The sequence below is a fragment of the Cupressus sempervirens genome, chromosome 9 (assembly GCF_028749045.1).
Source record: "Cupressus sempervirens isolate cs-2001-9-10 chromosome 9, ASM2874904v1, whole genome shotgun sequence".
In the NCBI taxonomy this organism is placed as follows: Eukaryota; Viridiplantae; Streptophyta; class Pinopsida; order Cupressales; family Cupressaceae; genus Cupressus; species Cupressus sempervirens.
In genome coordinates this window covers 112647370-112669296 of record NC_143126.1, presented here as the reverse complement: position 1 = coordinate 112669296, position 21927 = coordinate 112647370, and the positions used below count along the sequence as shown (strand labels likewise).

The 21927-nt window shown below is 34.6% G+C and overlaps 1 pseudogene; it reads left to right on the top strand.

The window, feature by feature from the left end:
- Positions 1-3401: 3401 nt before the first annotated feature.
- LOC149537801 (myb-related protein 308 pseudogene) lies at positions 3402-5031 on the top strand (annotated as a pseudogene).
- Positions 5032-21927: the final 16896 nt, after the last annotated feature.

Below are 21927 nucleotides of genomic sequence, written 5' to 3'. Positions count from 1 at the left end.
CCTTGCATCACTTGTAGAGTCTTGCACGTTTGCCTTAACCATTCGAAAAGAACACAAGTAGCAAGGCTTCCTTTCACTATTTTATGATAGTCAATAGAGTTGTCCTACATATTGCTTATTTTGTCAAGGTGACATGTCTTCTTCTGCATTTTACTAAAGCTTTGTATGAATATGCCTATTCATTTCCTAACAGAAGTGAATAGATCTTATCACTTGATAGTGAATGTTACCTTCAAACAGTGAGAAAAAGTCTTCAACAATGTAGTCAATCATTCTTTTCATTAAACAAAAATTCACTTAGGGATAGTCTTTTGATCTTCAAAACAATCATTTGATCATTGATAAGGCTGACCCAAAAACATAAAAAATCTTTCGGAATAGTATGAAAACTTTGAAACCCTTATCTACAACACTGTAATAAATTTTTCAAAAAATGGATACTCTTTATGAACAAATTACCATGATATCTCTACCCCTAAAGAATTAGTAAATAGATCTACCCTATCAATCTAAGAGCACATCTATAGATTTGGAAATTATGACTACTCAAATGCAACAAACACATGAAATAAAACCCCTTTGTTGTTCTTTATTCTAACATTGAAAGACATCGCATATTCAAATGTGACTTCTCTCACAAAAGTTGAATGAGGACATTGAAAATAACCTACGTAGAGTAGAGTTTTATGAATATGCATAGAACCCTACCTTTAATGTGATCCTTCTCTTGAACTTATCAATACTTTTTGAAATCTGCATCTTCTCTGTGAAAATTACTATATAGGGTTTTCTTTTGCCGACTAATCACAATTTTTAATGATTAATGACCCAAAAAATTGTTGATAATTGTTTACCAAATAATCACAATGTTTTGGGGAGTAGTTTGGCAGCATTATCAATTCCCAATTAATCAACCATCACAATTTTTTGTAGTTTTTTTATAGTACTGAATTATTACAAAGATTCTTGAATTTCCAAAGGCTATCATATTAAGGAACAATGAAACAATGAATTCTATTATTATATATCTTGTCAAATTGCCTAACAGGGAGTAGTCAAAATGCCTAACCTAGAATGCCAAAATAGATTTGGTCAAGGTTACGTGACATAATGGAGTTTAACCCACTAATTTTTTTATACTCATCATTTTGAGTTCTTGGTTCAAATTATGTATGTGCCATACGATTATTGAAGTCTTAGCATAAAGATAAGGAGAAAAAATGAGTTTGGAAGTCATTGCGAGAAGATTGGTGCCACATTTTGTGCTGCTCAAATGTGATAAGGGTTATAGTGAATTTGTAGACAGACTAGGTAAATCAAACAAGGAACAAAAAAACTAGCATACAATCGACCCTTAAATCTAATAAGGGCATTATTCTTGCTGTGGTTTCTCCTCACCCAAACTCCTGCCCACACTCTATCACGTGAAAACAAAATGAACTATTTCATTTTTTTTGATATGATCCCAGCAATGTCAAAATTTTGACGATAAACTTAAAACTTAGCTGTTGTCGAAATTTCGACGTCGTCGAGATCATATTTCAAAAAAAAAGAATTTAACAAGCCAAATTGGCCTGTGGTCGAAAATGTTGGTCGAAAATGGAGGCCCAATGTACAAGTGACGATATTGGGAGCCCAAGAAACTCAACCCAAACTAGAACTTTGAGCTTTTGGTCATATGAGACAATAAAGTCTCAGGACCATATCTGGAACACCAAGAGGGAAGACCTAATAGACTAGGGGCCATAGGAAAACACATGTTTAGCTTGGCTAGGGTTACCAACATAGAACAAAAAAACCCTTGGTGAGGTTTTTAACGCCCTTAAGGTAGATACCATTAGGTATCGCAAGTTTGGAAATTCACTCTCTAAGCATGCTTTCAGAAGGAGTGTGACACCCAACAAAATAACCTTTCAAGGGTTGTTGCCCAAGCACACGTAGAATCAAAATCTTTTGCATTGGGAACAATATTAGGAGAGGAATTACCTCATGGAACACCTTGGGAACAAACTTGCATGAACATTTGCTTGGAGGAGCCATTAGTGTTGATGACAACTCCAAGACCAACATCAACTGTTGCGCCAGAGAAAGCCAAGGCCATTATAACCTAAAACAATCTCCCGTAGTAAATACGAAATGATAGGCAACAGAAACGAAAAGTTTCAAAAGGAAGCAATACAAACATTCTCATTTCATTTGGTAAACTGTCATTTTGTTATTTTTCAATGAAGCAGAACAAACATTCTCACTTCATTTGGTAAACCGTGATTTTGTTATTTTTCAATGCTGATTCACTATATTTAATAAAAAGAAACTTTGGAATTAAAATTTCTTTGTAGTTTTTAAATTGATGTATGAAGATGTTTATTTCAGTTAAACCGAAAACTTTTAACTTTCAATATTTTCATATTATTTAAATATTAACCAACACTTACATGGTGAATGTGTACGAAATTCACCCATAATAAAATCAAATGAAAGATGTGACATAGAGCGATGCCATCCTTTGTAAATGTTTGCCAATAGATCGTAATGAACTTCCCAAGGAAAAACTTATCCAGTCACAAACTCTAACAGAAGCCTATTGACTAATTATACACTAATTTAATACAAAAAAAAAAAACAGTAAATTTGTAGAGGCAGATCACATATAATAGAACTATTTTGGGTCTTGAATGTCTCAGCGCAGACCAAATCTTCACAATCTATCTATTGATGAAAAATAGCGTGAGGGATCCGATATGACAGTTACTAGTGGGGACATTCATCGATATATACGTGCCTTTTTAATCTAAAACATCTTGTTTGAGGGGGGTTGATCTATTTCTTGGTGTTTTTAAGATGTGCAAGGGAGAAAAAGTCTTGCTAGGATCGAATCTAAGGCTTTGAACTAATCAAATTATATCCGTTTTTTTAAGTAATATGAAGTCCAAGCAAGTAACGAGTAGAGTTGACGTTCTCTTTCATCAATTAAATTTAAAATTTCCTTCATTCACTGTGGACAATCTTCCAAGACTAAAGTAGAAATTTAATCAATGGGGTCTCTCCATATGTATTTTTTATGTTATCTCTGGGACATTAGTCGTTCAATCTTGAAACATTCAGCCTCTTTTTTAAATGAGTATCATGCATATCATAGATGTTTCACTAGATTATTCTAGAAATAAAAATTTGAGGCCTTGGTCCTTTGCAATCCCTTTCCCAATTTTCGTTAGAATTGGACTAAGTCCTGCTTGCCCAGGAGAGTATAAATAGAGACACGTTGGTAGTAAAGAGAGAGCATGGCCAACATTGCTCTAGGCAAAGGGTGTGCTTTCTAAGGTTTTGCTGTATTAGGAAAATCCCATTTGATACCCTCATCTTCTGAATTGTGATTTGTTTGAATTGATTAGTTGTGAAATATGGGTAGAGCACCATGCTGTGACAGAGCCAATGTGAAGAAAGGACCGTGGTCTGCTGAAGAAGACTCTAAACTCAAGGCATTTGTAGAGCAGCATGGCACTGGAGGCAATTGGAGGTCCCTGCCCCACAAAATTGGTATATACAAGAAATCAAATCAACAGCCCATCTACTATTTCTTGTGTTTGCTTTCCTAAATATCTCTTTTGATGGGCCAGTATAACTGTCATGTTAGCACTTTGTTATCTTCTGCTTGATAAAACAGAGATCTATAAGTTAATGGTGTTGTGTGCTCATGTCATTTTTCATTATTTTAAGTCTACAATGGACCAATAGCATATATATACAAGAAATCAAATCAGACAGCCCATCCACTTTTTCTTGTGTTTCTTATAGTATTTGGTCTTTGATTGGTGTTGTGTGTATGTGTCATTTTTCATTATGTTAGGTCTACAATGCAGCAATAGCATCTATATCTTTCATTTCTACCACTTTTTCCCTTCCTAAAGAAGGATTTTTCTCTATGAGGTTTCCTTGTAGTGATATACATGTATGCTGATTGGCTCAGGCTTGAAAAGGTGTGGAAAGAGCTGCAGATTAAGATGGGTAAATTACTTGAGCCCCAATTTAAAGCGTGGAGAGTTCTCTGAAGAAGAAGACAATATCATTTGTAGACTCTACGCGAGTATTGGTACCAGGTAATCTCACAGAAAATCAAGAAAAAACTACAATATGGTTCATTGAATTAGTCTTATGGTAGATGTTACATACAACTTCTAAGCTAGGCTTGTTTTTTGTTCTTGCAGATGGTCTACAATTGCAGCGCAGTTGCCAGGAAGAACTGATAATGACATAAAGAACCACTGGAACACAAAACTGAAGAAGAAACTTCTTGGAAAATTCAATGATCAGCATAACCTTCATATAGCCGCAGCAACAGAAGAAAAACAAAATGAAATAGATGCCCTTAAAAGGTATATCTTATCCAAGACCAATTCAAGTCCATGTGGACGTGAAAGACAAACTACAGCACAAGTGGATGAGCTTGCAGATATTACTATAAATTGCCCATATGTTGATTTCGACTCTGAAATAGTCTCCCAGCTTTTTGAACAAGCGGAGTGTTCACAAGACTACACCATTGCTGATACAAGCCCAATTATAGGATCAGCTACATTTGAGCTCAATCTTCAGAAACCCTTTTGTAATCAAGTGTCTCAGTCGAATAATGACATTTCTGTTGATCTGTCAAACAGCATGAATATGAGTAGTACTACCCAAATGGAACCATCCAACAGTATTACTAGTCATAACATCAATATTTTCCAACTACTAGATTCTACTTTGGGAGCAGAACCCCAGATTTCATATCAAACAACAGCTGCCCCTCCACTTGAATGTTCAACATGGATTGAAGATGATGTCAAATTAGAATGGATTGAAGATGATGTTAAAATAGAATGCCCAACAGAATTGGGTGAAGAGCTGCTAGAGATAATTAATTCACCACTGTTTCCTCCTCCAACTTGTGGCTTTCCTGATATTTTCATTAATTTGGTAGATGAAAACTTTCTTTGCTCGCAGTATTATGAATTTGAGCATGGAAGCTACAACGAGTTTTTTATGGATTGAATCGATATGATATGAAGTCATCTTCTGGCAGTTGCCCAATCATTATTAATGACTCGCAGATAATGTCTATAAGTGAAATATAGAATAATTTTGGGAGGAATTTTGCGAAGAACATTTGGTTTTTTAAGCCCGTGTAGCTATGCAAAATTTGATTCAGTTTTAATTTGTAGAATAAGGAGGATAAAATGAAACCCTAGATCTTGTGTATAAAATGTTCCATCTGGTGAACGTACTTCCTATTGATGACAGAGGATGAAGAGAAGAACCGATAATATTCTCTGCGATGATCCATACATTAAGCTGCATGTTAGTTGCGAAGGTAGGAAAAAATCCTAGTTATTGGAAAGATATTGAGTAGCTGGCATAAGAAAAAGAGGGGATTTTGGATTCACGATTATACTAAATATATTTTGGCTCTCTTTTTTCCTTAAATTTGACAAAACCTAATTATTAAGAAAGAAAGGTGATTAAATGAATCTATCGTTATTATATTTAAAGCTTACAACACAATCAAATTCCAGAAGTACGACCAGTTTTTATATTTAAAGCTCATTAATTATTAGATCTTCAAAAGAATCTATACAAAATAGAGATATATTTTTCTAAGAAATTGTAATTCTATATTTCAACTAGATTTTAATATCAATTAAACTTTAAGTCTTTTAAAAATTTAATCAAAACCTTAATTTAACTCTAATCATGATTGTGACCTTATAAGTATTAGATGTCATGTTGAGTGTGATGGTATATTAAGCTTGTAGTATTATATAAGAATACACATGGAATCAATTTATTTCATTTCATCACCATTTAAATCCAAAAAAATATTTTATCACTTATATTAGAATAATTTTAATTAGGTGTGTTTTTTCAATCAAATGTGTATGTATACCAAACTCAGAGAAAATTAAGTAGAGAGAAGTGTAGATATCATACTTTTTCTTTCACATTATTGACACTTTAAGTAAATATTATATTTGCATAATGTTACAATCCTTTTTGGTTCTTTTGATAAACTTCTTAATGTAGGAGCATCCACAATAATGGGAAATATTACAAGAAATGGTTTCAAAAAGAACAAAATGAAAAGAATGAAGTTGAGCTAGTAGAGAAAGAAGAAAACCAAAGAAATGGATATGATTGGTAGCCTGAAACAATCATACATTAGGCCTCCATTTTCAACCAACATTAGGCCTCCATTTTCGGTCAACATTTTTGATGACAGACCAATTTGACTTGTTATTTTCTTTTTTTTGAAATATGATCCCAATAATGTCAAAATTTTGATGACAATTGAGTTTATCATCAAAATTTCGATGACAGGTAACTTTCTCATCGAAATTTTGACGACATTTAAGTTTATCATCAAAATTTTGATGTTGTCAGGATCATATTAAAAAAAAGTGAAATAGTTCATTTTGTTTTTGTCCGACAGAGAGCAGGCGAGAGTTTGGGCGAGGAGAAACCACAACAAGAGGTAATGCTCTTATCATATTTGAGGGTCAATTGTATGCTAGTTTATTTGTTCCTTGTTTTATTTACCTACTTTGTATGTGAATTCACTATAACCCTTATCACATTTGAGTGGCACAAATTATGGCACCAATCTTCTCGTGATGACTTCCAAATTCATTTCTTCTCCTTATCTTTATGTTGAGACTTCAATACTTATATGGCACATATATAACTTGAACCAAGAACTCAAAATGATAAGTATGGAAAAATCAATGGGTTCAACTCCATTATGTCATGACACCTTGACCAAATCTATTTGGGCATTTTGGGTTAGGTGGATTTGTTGACATTAAGGTCAATTTGTCTATCAGTGAGTCAACACTTAGTTAATTGGTTACATTGCTACTAAACTCTACAATTTCTATTGAGCTTATCATTCAATTTTTAGTGTTATTCAAGTGATTCAGTTGTTCCCGAGCCAAGTAGTCAGAATACACTGTCTACCTAGAACTTGAGTTAGTTTGTAATGTTTTTTGAGCTACATAGAGTTTATTGAGCTTCAAAGACAAAGTTCAATGTAAACCACACTAAACTATCTAGTGGATGTGATGAAGACTACAGTGTTAACTAAGCTTTGTAGTTTTAACCAAGTAAATTAGTGTCTACCAAGCTCACAATGTTCACTTAGTGAATCTAGTGTTGACCAAGTCATGCAGTATCAACCGAGTGATTCAATAGTTACCGAGTTTCTCAGTGTTCACCAACTCACATAGTGTTGACTAAGTTCAAGCTACTTAAGAGTGATCAGTATGGATTGAGCTTCAACTTCAACTGAGTGCCAAGGGTTGCCAAGCATTGATAGTGTTTTTCATGTATTAGAACATCACTGAGTTTGTCTTCAAAATCCAAGTTACAACAATTGGGCCAACTTTGTGAATTATGATGAATTTGGTATTGTAGCCAACTCCAGAAGGTAATGAATTGGATTGGTATATATGTAATGCACTGTATCACATCCAAAGAAGTATGTGAAGAAGAATACGGACTGTATGAGCGCAAATTGAAGAAGGCTAGAAGGAGTATAAGGGACATCAAAGATTTATCTATCATAGCCAGATGATCATTGTAATACAAGGAATCTCATTTAGCAAATCAAAGTTGCAAATCAAAGATCAGCCACTAGTTCATCCTAATAGATACATCAGTCAAATCCTTTAATAGGGTAGACTTAATAGTCTTTTTCTAAATCTCTTTCAAAAAGAGTGCATACTTCATTGTATGTTTATAAATCCTTTAACAAGGTGGACCTCATAGTCCTTATTGCTTCTAACATGGTAGATCACTAGAAGTGGTCAATTGTAAGACTTAACAGGTTAATTTTATATTGTAATACTAAGGCTTGTGGTTATCATCCCCACCCCATTTTTACTTTCTAATTGGAAGGTTTCTAGGTCACCATATCTTGTGTCAAAGTGTTAAAAATGTTTTATTTCTTTCATGCATGCAATTAGATCAGACAAATTTTATTGGTTCCTGATTCACCCCTCCCCTCTTAGTAACCTAGCCTACCTTATATTTCCAATAATTGGCATCAAAGCTACTTGTTCTCACATCATAAGTTTGATAGCTTGAGATAAGATTTGAGGCAATGGAGGTATACATGATAGATAAGGCTATTGATGAAAATTTGGATTTGGTATTGGCCATTAGAAAACTCAAGAGAGAAAAGGAGCAACTCTCTAAATCATTGAAAAGAAGGAAAGATTTTTTAGTACAAATGGATGTAAATATCTACATTGAAAGAACAATTGAAGACTTATGTCTAGAAAGAAATTCAGATGAAGTTGATGCAACAATCAAAGACCTATTGGAGAAGAATTCCAAGCTCCAAGAAGAATTTAGAAAGATGCAAAGAGAATAAGAAATGCAATTTGTCAAAAACTGTGAAGTCCTAGAACAGAAGGACAAAGCCAAAGAAGTGATAGAAGAAAAGGAAAATGAAATTCAACAACTATCCCTTTAACAAGAAGACTTTATTGATCAACTCAATAATGAAAATCAAGAGCTTATCAATCTAAGAACATAGAATGAAAGACTTCAAAATGATCACAACATTGAAAAGAAAACTAATGAAAGAATGATGAAATCTCAAGAAAGCATGGATCAATTAAATAAGAAAAGTCAATATAGACTCAAATGAAAAGTTGGATTAGGATATTCAGAAGAAGGTGACTCATTTCAACAAGGAGCTCAAAAGAAAAAAAGGACTTCTTGCAATCATTATGGTAAGTTAAGTCATACATCAAATAAATGCTAGAGCAATGGTAAAGAAAAATTCAATGGAAAGTGTTACTATTGCAACAAGCATGCACATAGAGAAAGTGAATGCACAAAGAAACCTAAGTTTGAAGGAAAGTGTCACAATTGCAAGAAACAAGGACACAAATCTTTAGAGTGCAAAACTAAGAAATGGAACCCAGTAGAACAAATTATCACTACGGTGGTGAGTTTGGGCACATTGGAGCAAAGTGTGTGAACCATCACATGAGGAAAAGAGATACTATAAAAAGATGTTTTATTTGTACAAAAATTGGACATCTTTACAAGAACTGCATGAGCATAGGAAGAATTGAAGATGAAAAGAAAGCCAAATTAAAGTTGAGAATATTAGGAAAAAAAGAGAGGAAGCAATGGGTACTAAAATCTCCAAAGAATGCAAACCAAAGTCATGCAATTTTTGACACCCAAGTCAGTAAGTTGGGTGGCCCAACCATTTTAACTTAGTTCCCTATGAAGATCACCAGAACTATGATTTAAAAGAAGTCATCTAACATCAGTTCCAACCAGCAAGTAGAAAGATCCATATCAGCATTCAAGATGCACAAGGATCACCAAGTGGTAACAAAAATTTGAGACCTTATCGAGCATGGTCAAGTTATATATCATTTCATAATGCAAATGCCAAATTGGTGATTCTACTGAGTACCAAGATCAAACTGAATGGTGGTAATGCTATCGAGTTTTGAAGTTCTCTAAGTTGGTAGTTCTTATCGAGTCAGGAGACTTTATCGAGTTAAAGGTGTCTTTCAAGCATTAAAGACCAAACTTAGTGGAGGAAAACCTATCACCAGGCAATTATATGTACGAAGCATTAATGACAATTGAAAATAGGAAATTCATTAAAGGGTAGAAATCGAATGAATTGTTTCATCGCAAATTTTCAGAGCATAGAGTGAAGAGAAAATTCAGAGTTTTAGAGTGATTTGAGTAATTGTTATTGAAGATTCTCCCATTTTTGAAACCCTACCAAGTGATAGAATATTTGAGCACAAAAATGAAGAAAGGATAAAAAATGTTGGTTCATGGAATGGATTGTAAGGCTCTCGCATTCAAGTTGAGCCAACAATTATAGAGGCATTAGATCCCATTGGAGTACAATTGTAAATTCTACCCAAGGTACTTCTTGTCCAAGATATATGTTTATTATATCATTGTTCTATCCAAGAACTTGGAACCCTAGAAATGAATGAAGCATTCAATAAGCTGTGTGGATAACATTCTCAAACCTAAGCATAATCATTTGGAAACAAAGGGCTTAACATATATTCTACATATGCCAAAGGACTTTCAAGTCAAGTGGATCAAATTTATTCTCAGCTAAGTTCATAATGGATAATTATAGTTAGATCACCCTATCTTGATAACAAAGAAGATGATACACATAATCGTTGGATTGTCCATGTTTAATAAAGCTATGACCACTAAAACCCTAGGTCAGGCAAAACTAACAAAGCATACTCTTGCTGAGTGGGACAAAAGATGCATGTAGTTAAGTGGCATGGAAAACATTGAGTTGAAGTTTGGGATCCATGTGATTGCTCACAAGATATATAGCTCAAGTCGGTTGAACAACGTGTCATGTGAGGTTGTTGATCTAGCATACAAGGTGGTGAAGAATAACTTGTCTTTCGACCTTGTCAAGTAGTTGTTGAACCAATTCAACAAGAATATAAAAAGCATCAGAATGTCAAAGAACAAACTATTTAAGTTTGGTTCTCTTTTTACATGTCTATTTTTCTTTGTTCAAAAGTTTTTCCCTTCCAAAGGATCTATAGTATGGAGAAAGGATGTTCTAGTATTATACCAAATCAATTAATACATAGTAGAAATGGGTGAAATTTTTAGCAGCATTATAGATAATTACTTTGAGTCATTCAAGGAAAAATATAAATAGATTTAGGATACCTAGGAAGCTTGTAGAAGACTATGAGAAAGACATCTATTTCATGGTTGACTATTACAAAGTTTATATTCAAGCAGTCAAACCTAGAGTGGCATGGGTTAAGCCTCTATAATATGAGGTTAACATTGATGACACTGAGGATATCATTGAAGCTCTACTTAATGAATTTGTGGATCCTAAAGCCACTTATTTTGGAGCATATGATGAGGTAATGACAAAATTAAGCTTGAGGTAAAGCTACCTCAAGCAATAAACATAGGAAGGAAAAGGATAGAGAAAACGATCAAGAATACCAAGTCATCAAGCTCTCCTCTAATGATTACCAAGGGTAAAGGAGATTATGTAGAAGATGAAGATGAAGAGGATGAAGTAGAGGAAACTAAATCTAAGAAAGAAGAGCCTCCCAAAAAGAAGGGGAAGGTTATTATAAGAAAACTTGCTAAGTCCTCCCTTGAAGTGTTTACAAGAAGAGAAACAAAGTTCAAAAGGAAGCTGAAGTTGGGTGAAGATGAAGCAAAATATATTATCTTTAAAAGGTCTACACCTACACTTCAAGAAAAATTAAAGAAGATAGAAGAAGGAGCAGACATGGCGTGTTTTAAGTCTCTTAAGTATGAGACTAGAAGTAAAGAAGAGAAAAATAAGATTGAGGATATAACCTTATGGAAAAATTAGGCAAGTGGAAATACTCACCTTATGAGGTTTCACAACAAATTTCTGATGAATTTTTGAATGTAATTAAACCTAGATGGGACAATGCAATGAAGACTGCTAAGGAAATCTATGAAAAAACTTTGAGACAACTTATGGGTATGTGCACCAAGTTGTGGTGCCAAAAAGGTGACACCCCCCCCCCCCCCCCCCTTTTTTTTTTTTTTTCCAATTTTCTATAGCGTGTATGTGCTATGGCTCAAGTAACCCAAGCCATAGTGCATATGCACTTTAAATTTTTTTTTTTAATAAATGGGTTGCATACCTGCAACCCATTCATTTTCACTTCTTTTTCTTACCTCTCCTTGTAGCAGCATGTATGTGAATTGTAAGAAATCAAACTTTTCACCACTTGACTTGCCAATATGCCTCCTCATCGGTGAAGTTCGAGATCATGAGCACGCCATATATTATCTAAATTTCTTTTGCATTTTTTGATATGTTTTTAATATTGTTTTGTAGGGTTTTTACAATTTTTCTTTAGATTTGTTTATTTATTTAGATTCTAATTGATTTCTTATTAGGAAATATCAATAATGAACTGGAAAATCCCCAAGAAGCTCCAAACCCTCAAGAAAATCAAAACCAAAACCCTCCACAAGAAGAACAACAAATTTTGTAGCTTGAACCAATTGCAAGTCCTCCACTTGGCACACAAGAAAATACAATAAATGAAATAGAAAGAGGCAAATCTAAATTAGAAGGACTCATTGGTCAATTGAAAGAATGTGGAAAAACCAATCCAATGAGAGCTCAATTGACATCATCCCTCGAATCCATTAAGACCTAGATAGCTTATCTTAGTGGTGAGTTAGATGTTTGGCAGGTTAAGAGGGATGAACAAAAAAGATTTTATGCAAATAAATTGTCATATCAAGATGTTAAAAAAAAAGAAATACCAAAAGGTAGAATATGTACATTAATTAGAAAACCTAGTGAACAAAATACTATTAGAGAGGGTACTAAACGGTTCCCCATCCATTGGTGCATACATGATGCTAATAGAAATAATTTTTGGGATAGATGGTGGATGGTTTTTGATGCCCCTCCTTACAACAATCACGAGGTCCCTATGTATTTTTTAAAGAAATTGTATTGTGAGTTTGTCCTTGGGGAGATCCCCAATTATTTTGATATATTAGACTCCCAGGGTAGAGGTGGGTGGTCATCATTTGAGAGGCCAGGGGCATGTCATGACCCTAATGTAGTTAGGGCACCTATGGTCAAGCCACAGGGTGAGCATGTGACTACATGTAGACGCCAGTGCTCTATGGACCATTAATGCTTTGACGTAGACCCTCACCCATTGCATAAGTCCATTAGTTGAGGGGGAACCTTCTATGCATTCTGGTCACATGTGCACATCATGTGTATCCTTATGCACATTTGGCACTCATGCTGGAGATGGTGTGGATGATGGGCTCATCACTGATCAGTTCCTGAATGACACATTTGGCATTGAAACATAGGTAAATTACAATTATAATTTACTAATTTGATCACATTTTATATGTACAGTGAATGATTAATTAATTAGCATCTATTGATATTGTTCAAAATTCAGGGTCAGGGTGTTCGCAAGCCTAGTAGTGATCCCCTAGCACCATTTTATCCCCTATCCATAGAGTCTAGAGGTATGTATCAATTTAATCATTTAAATTAATACATATATTTATTAAGTAATCATATTAAGGATTGACAAAAAAATTATGCATGTGCATCAGTTCCCTACAGGATTGCCAACATTTACTACGGACTCAAAGCGTAGACATCATATGAGCTTCGTAGAGGTACATTTGTTTCATGTTAATTTAATTCATTTGATTATATTTGTTTCATGTTTCATGTTACATGTAACGTGTATTGTATGACATGCAACTCATGACATCAGACACTCCTCATCTCTGACAGTTTGTTGTTCGTGGAGTGGCTGTAGCTATGGCTAGTTCACAACCATTGACTGAGGTATGAAAGAATTTTCTTGGTTTTAGTTGTTGTTTATAATAGTTAGTATCAAAATTTCTAATGTTATTTATAAGTGATTATATTGATTGAATTGTTGTAGGGTCTCGTTACACCTGATCATCCACAAGCCTTCGAGGTGAACTTGTAGAGCGACTATTTGATGGTGGTAAGAAAATAATTAAAATTGTGTGTACATATATTTGATTTCAATGTATAATAATTATTGATTCATATCTACTTTTTTTGTATCAGCTCGAGTTAGAGAAGAGCTTCAATAAGAGGATGAGTGAGCGTGTGAGGAAGACCCCATCATCGCCACCGTCTCCCTCCACACAATGACATAAGACCTTGAGAGATTTTTTTCCTTCCCCTCATGGGAAGGAGAAGATATAGTTGATATACATGTATATGTATAGGCATCAGTGAACATATATGTTGGATTTTATGTCAGTGGACATATTTGATATACATTTGATGTATATATGGCATTTTATATTTGATGTATGACATTATTAGACTTATGACATTATTGGTTAATATATGATATGTTTGTTCATGTATGACGTTATTGGTTATCATAATAAATTATGTGTTTGTTAGTGTACATGACATTATTGGTTATCATATTATATTATATGTTTGTTCATGTATGGCATTAAATTAGATATGTTTGTATACGAAATTAGATTAGATATGTTCATGTATGACATTAAATTAGATATGATCATGTATGACATTAAATTCAATACCTAATCAGTTCAAAAATTTGATAGAATATTGATTAACAATAAACTTTATCACTGTTTAAGCATAAGTTTATCATTTCCAATATGTCATCGTCATATGATTTATGATCTTGTTCATGTTTAAAGTTTTCCTTCTGTATCATTTTTTTATCAAGTTTAATTCAATACCTAATTAGTTTGAATTTTTTATATAATATTGATTAGCAATAAACTTTATCAGTTTTAAAACAGCTATTTTATCCCCTTTCTTATGTTTGAACTTGGTGTGGGGCCTTATGTTATCTCCTAGCTTAGGGGAGTGGGGTAGTAAGGTTCCATGGTTGGGTGGAAAGTCTTTTATCCATTGAGTATTTTTCCAGAGTTTTTCAAGAGCCTTGGATGATCTTTCTTCCCACATTCCAATTTTGCATGTGTGTGACTAGATGTTGCAACATCATATTTTTGTATCATGACTATGATATAATACTTATGAATCCATTTTGTATAGAGATCATGTTGGATGATAAAAATGTTAGAAGTATATGAAAACATGATACATAATGATTACTTGCTCCTTGTAATATGTATATGTACACATGCTTAGCTGCAATAAAGAAGAATGGGTATATCAAGATGATTGTCCTTGGTATGCTTATGTGATTTTTACGCTATCTAATTATAATAATGGATTCAATTATTTATAATGAAATCTTGTTCATATATTTATGATGGTTTTTTACTTATGGGAAATTATGTATGCCTTTCTAGTAGTGATGTTTGGGAACCTATAAGAACTTGGTTGTTGAGTTAATATAGAATATTCATATATTTAATCAATGAGATGTATCAAAATATTTAATGTTAGAAGAATTGAAAATGAAATGTATGTGCTTCAATTTTGTGTTAAAAATAGAATAAAATTTATTCCAATTTTACCCTTATTAGTTATGTGATCTCTTAGGTTCCGTGCCAGGGGGATACAAGGAAGAATTACTCTCTAGATTTCTAAGATTACTGGATGGATTTCTTGTAATATTTTGGTTATTGAAATTGAGACTTGTGATGCCTTTGATTCTAGGTGTAGATAGGCCACAAAAATTACAAGGTTAAATTTACTACTAGTCTATTTTAGTTTTTAAATAACACACACACACACACACACACACACACACACACACACACACACACACACACACACACACACACAAACACACACACACACACATATGGTGCAGGGTACTCAAGGCACTCAAGGTCTTCATTAAGCATTCTCAAGGATTCTGCATCATACCACCTTTCTAGGTGTCTCTTCAACAAGTTGATAAGATCATAGGAATAAGATCATACCACCTTTTTAGGTAATAGGAATAAGATCATGTCATAACAAGCACATTTGTAAAGGCTCAAGGTTCATTTAGTGTTCATATAAACCATGAATCCTTAGATATATATAAGGGAAAAAATAGGTTTAGAATAAGGAATATATTCCAAATAATGTTGAAAAGACCTTAGAATAGGTTTAGGTAAGTTTTAGGTAGGTTTGAAAGTCTTAGGACCTCTTGGTTTGAAAATTGCAAAAATGCAACAAAAGTTGCTAAGCAATTTTTTGTCAAAAGTTGCGAATTAGGGACGAAGAAGTTTGAACCAATTATAACTATTTCTATGGTAGTTAATTGGTCAAGCAAGAATATAAATGTAACACCCAACCTTACCAAAAGAATAGGTTGGTCTAATGTACGGATTTTTGCAAGTTTTAAGAAAATTTATTGGTTTTTTGGCTCTGAATTGCTGCATTCTCACTCACATGTGTTATATGGATTGGGATAGGATGTTGAATGGTCAAAGGAGAAAATTTATTGATTCCTCTATCCTATGCACTTTATTTGAGGTTTATTGGTGATTTCTAAGAAAAGTTAAGGCATTTTTTCTAAAATCAGTCTAGAAACCCTAGGTTTAAGAGGGTTTTGTGCAAATGGACCTATAGCTTTAAACTGTATAGTTAAAATGGTACAAAACCCAATGGAAATGAAACCCTTGGGAGTGTTCTTACAGATTTAAAAAGTTGGAGTTGAAAAACCAAGGGAAGGTAATTTTACTTGCAAGCCCTAGGCCAAATATTTGCATGTATTTGGTCCTAAATTGAAGGAATTTGAGTTGTTAGAGTTGTAGCTGAAGGAAACCAACTAAGTAAAGGTGGATTTGGTGTTTAAATAGTCCCTAGAAGAGATATTAAGCCCTGCACCTAATTCCTAAACCCATTCTTTTGGTCCTCCTCTGAAAACCAAGCCTTTTAGGGCCCTATTAGGTCTATGTACTTTGGTGGATCCTTGGAGTGATAGAGTGGATCAAGTTTTGGTCTTGGGATATGTTTTTAGGGGTATTAAATCTCAAAAAAATCCACTATACCTTCAGTGATTGAATAGACTATTCAAGTGAAAACCTTAAAATTTCATGTTTTGCCTAGTAGCCCTATTTTTGCAAAGTTGTTGTTTGGTCACCATTCTAAAGGGTGGGTTGTGTTGAAAGGATTGGTTTGAGGTCCTTGAGGTTGGGAGAAGCCCTAGAAAACACCTCTAGGTGTTAGAACTCTTGGCGAGTCTTTAAGGAGATTGTTGATGATTTAAACCTAGTTGCCTAAAGGGTAAAGGAATTGTATCCTTCCACTGTACAACTCTACATCAGTATATATATATTAGAAATAATGATAATTCAAGAGTAAAAAAAAATTCCAATTCAAAACATAAATTATTACATATAGCCAAAAATTTATCATTTGCAATTTATGTCATTGTCATTTTGATTTATGATCTTCTTGTTCATGTTTAAAGCCCGCCTTCTATGTTATGCATCTAAAATTTTATCATAAATTATTATTACAAACATATAAAAAATATAAAATTGAAAACAATACATTACATTAATTCCAAGGTTTAGTTATGATGTAGAGCCTAATAGGATTCTCAAGGTTTCATTAATTCCATATGTTAGATCTGCCATCATAGAATACCAATTGTAATGGGCACTCACATGTATTCTAATGCATATATCTCCTTATATGTACAATTGGTCAATGTTTTACCTTATAGAAGATAGAATTTTATAGGTAGAATGATGGAGAGGTCAGGGCACAATAAGCACAATTCTGATGTCAATCCAACAAGACAGATTATACACCCAAAATTCTACACCTTGACACAACAATAACACTAATGGATCATCATTAATCCATACATTTTTACACTAGAAAACTTGGCTTCACACCCATGAATGGTGGATTCTCACAAATAAGGTTGATCAGTACGTTAAGGGGTTCATCCGAACACTAAAACTAAGGAACCATGGACAAACAACAACTCGAACACAAATTTCATAACTTTGTCCTCATAATGCAACATCTAGGCTACTAGCCCTTCTAAAGACAAATTAGGCAACTAGTACCATATCTTCCAAATGACCTTAGGAAATAATTAGCATTCCAAGTACCCTTTATTGAGTTTTTTATATCCCAAAAGGGCAAGTGTTGAAGCCATTTACAAGCCTTCCAAAATTGGACTATTATACATGCCTAATTACCCCAATTAGGTCACCTTAACAAAGGAAGTACCAAAAATCTAGTGAGAAAGACCAAACCAATGCATCCAATGATTGGGTTAGGACAAGGGAAGGTAGATTCTAAAGTTTCACTTACTGCTTCAAATCTCAAGGCATGTAAATTAGCAAATTCCATAATGCAGTAGAGTTATCACATGGTAATGCCAACTCATTTGTCCAAATTCCATAAAGTAGATCAAATGCATAAGATAATCTTGTCAAAACTTAAGAGACAAGGAAACAATCAAACCCCAGTAGTACTCTCGGTTGAGCACACTTAACTATAAAGTTTCCTCTATGGTTAAATTCACTCTTCTTGCAACACAATTTGCAAAACCTTCACCACGTGTTGTGCCTTATGAACCATTCATTAGAATTCCCCTTAAGCTCATTGATTGATAAGTAGGAGACATTTCTACAAGAAGTCAAATTGTGACATTGCTATCAAAATTCAATTATGTAGTATTTGAGACAAATTCATTGACCCATGTTTCATGATTACTGGTTTATATGAACTGATCTCTCATGATAATGATTTGAACACTTAACACTCATTGAATCCAATTGATGCTTAGAGAGGTGAAGGACCAATACTTCTTGGGAGGTCACCCATCCTAGTACTACTCCAACTCAAGTGCACTTAACTAAAAAGTTTCCTCCATAGTTAAAACCACTCTTCTCTCAACTCCATTTGTAAAAGCTTCATCAAGTGTTGTGTCTTATGAACCATTCATTAGTAATCCCCTTAACCTTGTTAATTGATAAGTAACATATATATTCCACAACATGTCAAATTCTGATATTTCTATCAAGATTGAACTATGTTGTTTTTGAGTCAAATTCATTGACCCATGTTGCATGAGTAGCGGTTGAATAGAACACGCAGGACTCATTGGATTCCTACTTATCAATTAACACTCACCAATCTAAATAATACACTACACTATCCCGTCAGCTCCTAAAAGCAGTAATTTGTACGTCACACGCTAGCAATCATCACAACACAAACTAAATGAATTATAAATCCCAAATCATGCACTATTGCAAGTCCTCTACCATGCTTTATGCTCTGAGATATGCCGCTTCAAAGATTGTAGCTCTATGACATTTAGTGACCCTTAGGGACATTTCGATTCGGTGTGCCCGAGAATGATTGAGCACTGAAGGAGATGGGAGGAGGTTGGGGATAGGGTTTACCTAGCCACCCAGAGCTAACAAAGTAGACTATTTGATCCCATGATAAAAGGTGAGAGAGATTTCACAGTTAGCAACTTTGTACTGACCAACACTACAAGTTTTAGCATCACCCGAGATGGTGTCACAAAATCAAAATGGAGTATGATCTCTAAAAAGTGAGAGAGGTTATTGTAGGTCTCTACAACATAGTCCTATAAGAACTAAAATAGCATCCATACCTCACATGAGCTCCAAGATATGCCACTTCAAAGATCACAACTCTATGGCATTTAGTGACCCTTAGGGACATTTCGGTTCGGCGTGCCCGAGAATGTTCAACCGCTCAACGAGATGGGAGAAGGTTGGGGATAGGGTTTACTTGACAACCCAGAACTAACAGAGTAGACAATTCAATCCCATAATGAAAGGTGAGAGAGATTTGGTAGCTGACATCTTTGTATTGGCCAACACTACAAGTTTCAACATCACTTGAGATGGCATCGCAAAATCAAAATGGAGTATGATCTCTAAAAAGTGAGAGATTATTGTATACCTTGCACAAAATCTAAGATATGTCCTGTCAAAGATCACAACTCTATGGCATTTAGTGACCCTTAGGGACATTCTGGTTTGGCATGCTCAAGAATGTTTGAGCACTCAACAAGATGGGACAAGGTTGGGGATAGGGTTTACCTAGCCACCCAAAGCTAATAGAGTAGATAGTTCAATCCCACAATGAAAGGTGAGAGAGATTTGGCAACTGGCAACTTTGTAATGGCTAGCACTACAAGTTTTAGCATCACCCGAGATGGCATCGCAAAAAAAAAATGGAGTATGATCTCTAAAAAGTGAGTGAGGTTATTGTAGGTCTCCACAACATGGTCCTATAGGAACTAGAATCATCGATACTTCACATGAGCTCTGAGATATGCCTTGTTAAAGATCACATCCCTATGACATGGTTCTATAGGAATTAGAATCATATCCATACCTTGCACAAAATCTAAGATATGTCCTGTCAAAGATCACAACTCTATGGCATTTAGTGACCCTTAGGGACATTCTGGTTTGGCATGCTCAAGAATGTTTGAGCACTCAACAAGATGGGACAAGGTTGGGGATAGGGTTTACCCAGCCACCCAAAGCTAATAGAGTAGATAGTTCAATCCCACAATGAAAGGTGAGAGAGATTTGGCAACTGGCAACTTTGTAATGGCTAGCACTACAAGTTTTAGCATCACCCGAGATGGCATCGCAAAAAAAAAATGGAGTATGATCTCTAAAAAGTGAGTGAGGTTATTGTAGGTCTCCACAACATGGTCCTATAGGAACTAGAATCATCGATACTTCACATGAGCTCTGAGATATGCCTTGTTAAAGATCACATCCCTATGACATTTAGTGACCCTTAGGGATGTTTTAGTTCGACATGCTCGAGAATGTTTGAGTGCTAAATAGGATAGGATGAGGTTGGGGATAGGGTTTACCCAACCACCTAGAGCTAACATAGTAGACAATTCGATCCCATGATGAAAGGTGAGAGAGATTTGGTAGTTGTCAACTTTGTACTAGCTAACACAAGTTTTAGCATCACTCGAGACGGTGTTGCAAAATCAAAATGGAGTATGATCTCCAAAAAGTGAGAGAGGTTATTGTATGTCTCTAAAAAATGGTCCTATAGGAACTAGAATCACATCCATACCTCACACAAGCTCTAAGATATGTCTCGTCACATATCATAGCCCTATGGCATTTAGTGACCCTTAGGGACATTTTGGTTGGGCGTGCTCAAGAATGTTCAAGTACTCAAAGGGTTAGGATGAGGTTAGGGTTAGGTTTTAATTGACTACCTAGAGCTAATGAAATAGACAGTTTGATCCCATGACCCTTTTTCCACTAAGTGGCAAATTTGAGCAACTTTTACAACTTTCAACAATGCAACTTTGCACAAAAAGTGCAATTTTTACATTTTTCACTTGATTCCAATTCTAAAACTTGGAAAAGGTTTGGAAATAGTAAAATAACTTGTTTCTAAATGATCATCCCTTCACCAATTCTCAAACTCTTGCAAAGTTGTTAGTATTTTTGCAATTTTGCTTTGACAACTTTTGCAAATTTTTGCAATTTTTGACATCTTAACTCCTAGACACCTAAAACTTAACCTAATTACCTTAAGGACCTTTATAACCTTCTAAGAAACCCAACCACTCCTAGGAATCCCAAATCACAAGGAAAACCTATCACAAAGACAACTAATCACTAGTTGTTCTTAAGGGCATCACAGGGCTTATTTGACACAAAACCCCACAAATACAAATATTGACTAGGGGTGACTTCCAAGAATGGAAAGGGTCTATTTAGGTCCAAACTAACATGAATCCAATATTATATTCAAACTATGCAACTTTCATTGGCTAGTTGCTTCATAAACTCAAGACTTGGCTTGTAGCCTTGAACATGGAAAATCACAAAGATATGCTCACAAACCAAAGAAAAGAACTAGTGATTTGGATACCCTTTTTGGTTTTATACAACATACTAAAGCCTTGGGATCTTGAGAGAAGTATGCAACAACTAAGTTTTTTAAGGCTCACTTAGGAATGTAGGCAATTAGGCATCCATTAACAAAGAAAGTACCATAACCCTTGATCCAAACTTCAATCTAGAAATTGGAACATGAGGGAGATCATGTAAGATGATCACTTGCCAATTTTCAAGCCTTGAAACCTTCTCTATAGCGAGTTATGGAAGATGTTGCTATGAATTTCTAGCATGCACATGGATCTTGCATGCCTAGGGCATCAAGTTTTTCTCTCCAACCTCATTATTTTGACCTAAAACCAAAAATAACATGAAACACATTGTCCTAACTCAGATTCCACCAAGGGTCATTAATTTCCCATGGTGGAATCTCAAGATATGAGGGAAAATAGATGAAACCTTAGGTAATGGCACAAAATGGGGACAACAGTTAGAAAAATGGGCATATCTTGAGTTGTAGAGAAACTTAGAACCTTATTCCAAGTACAA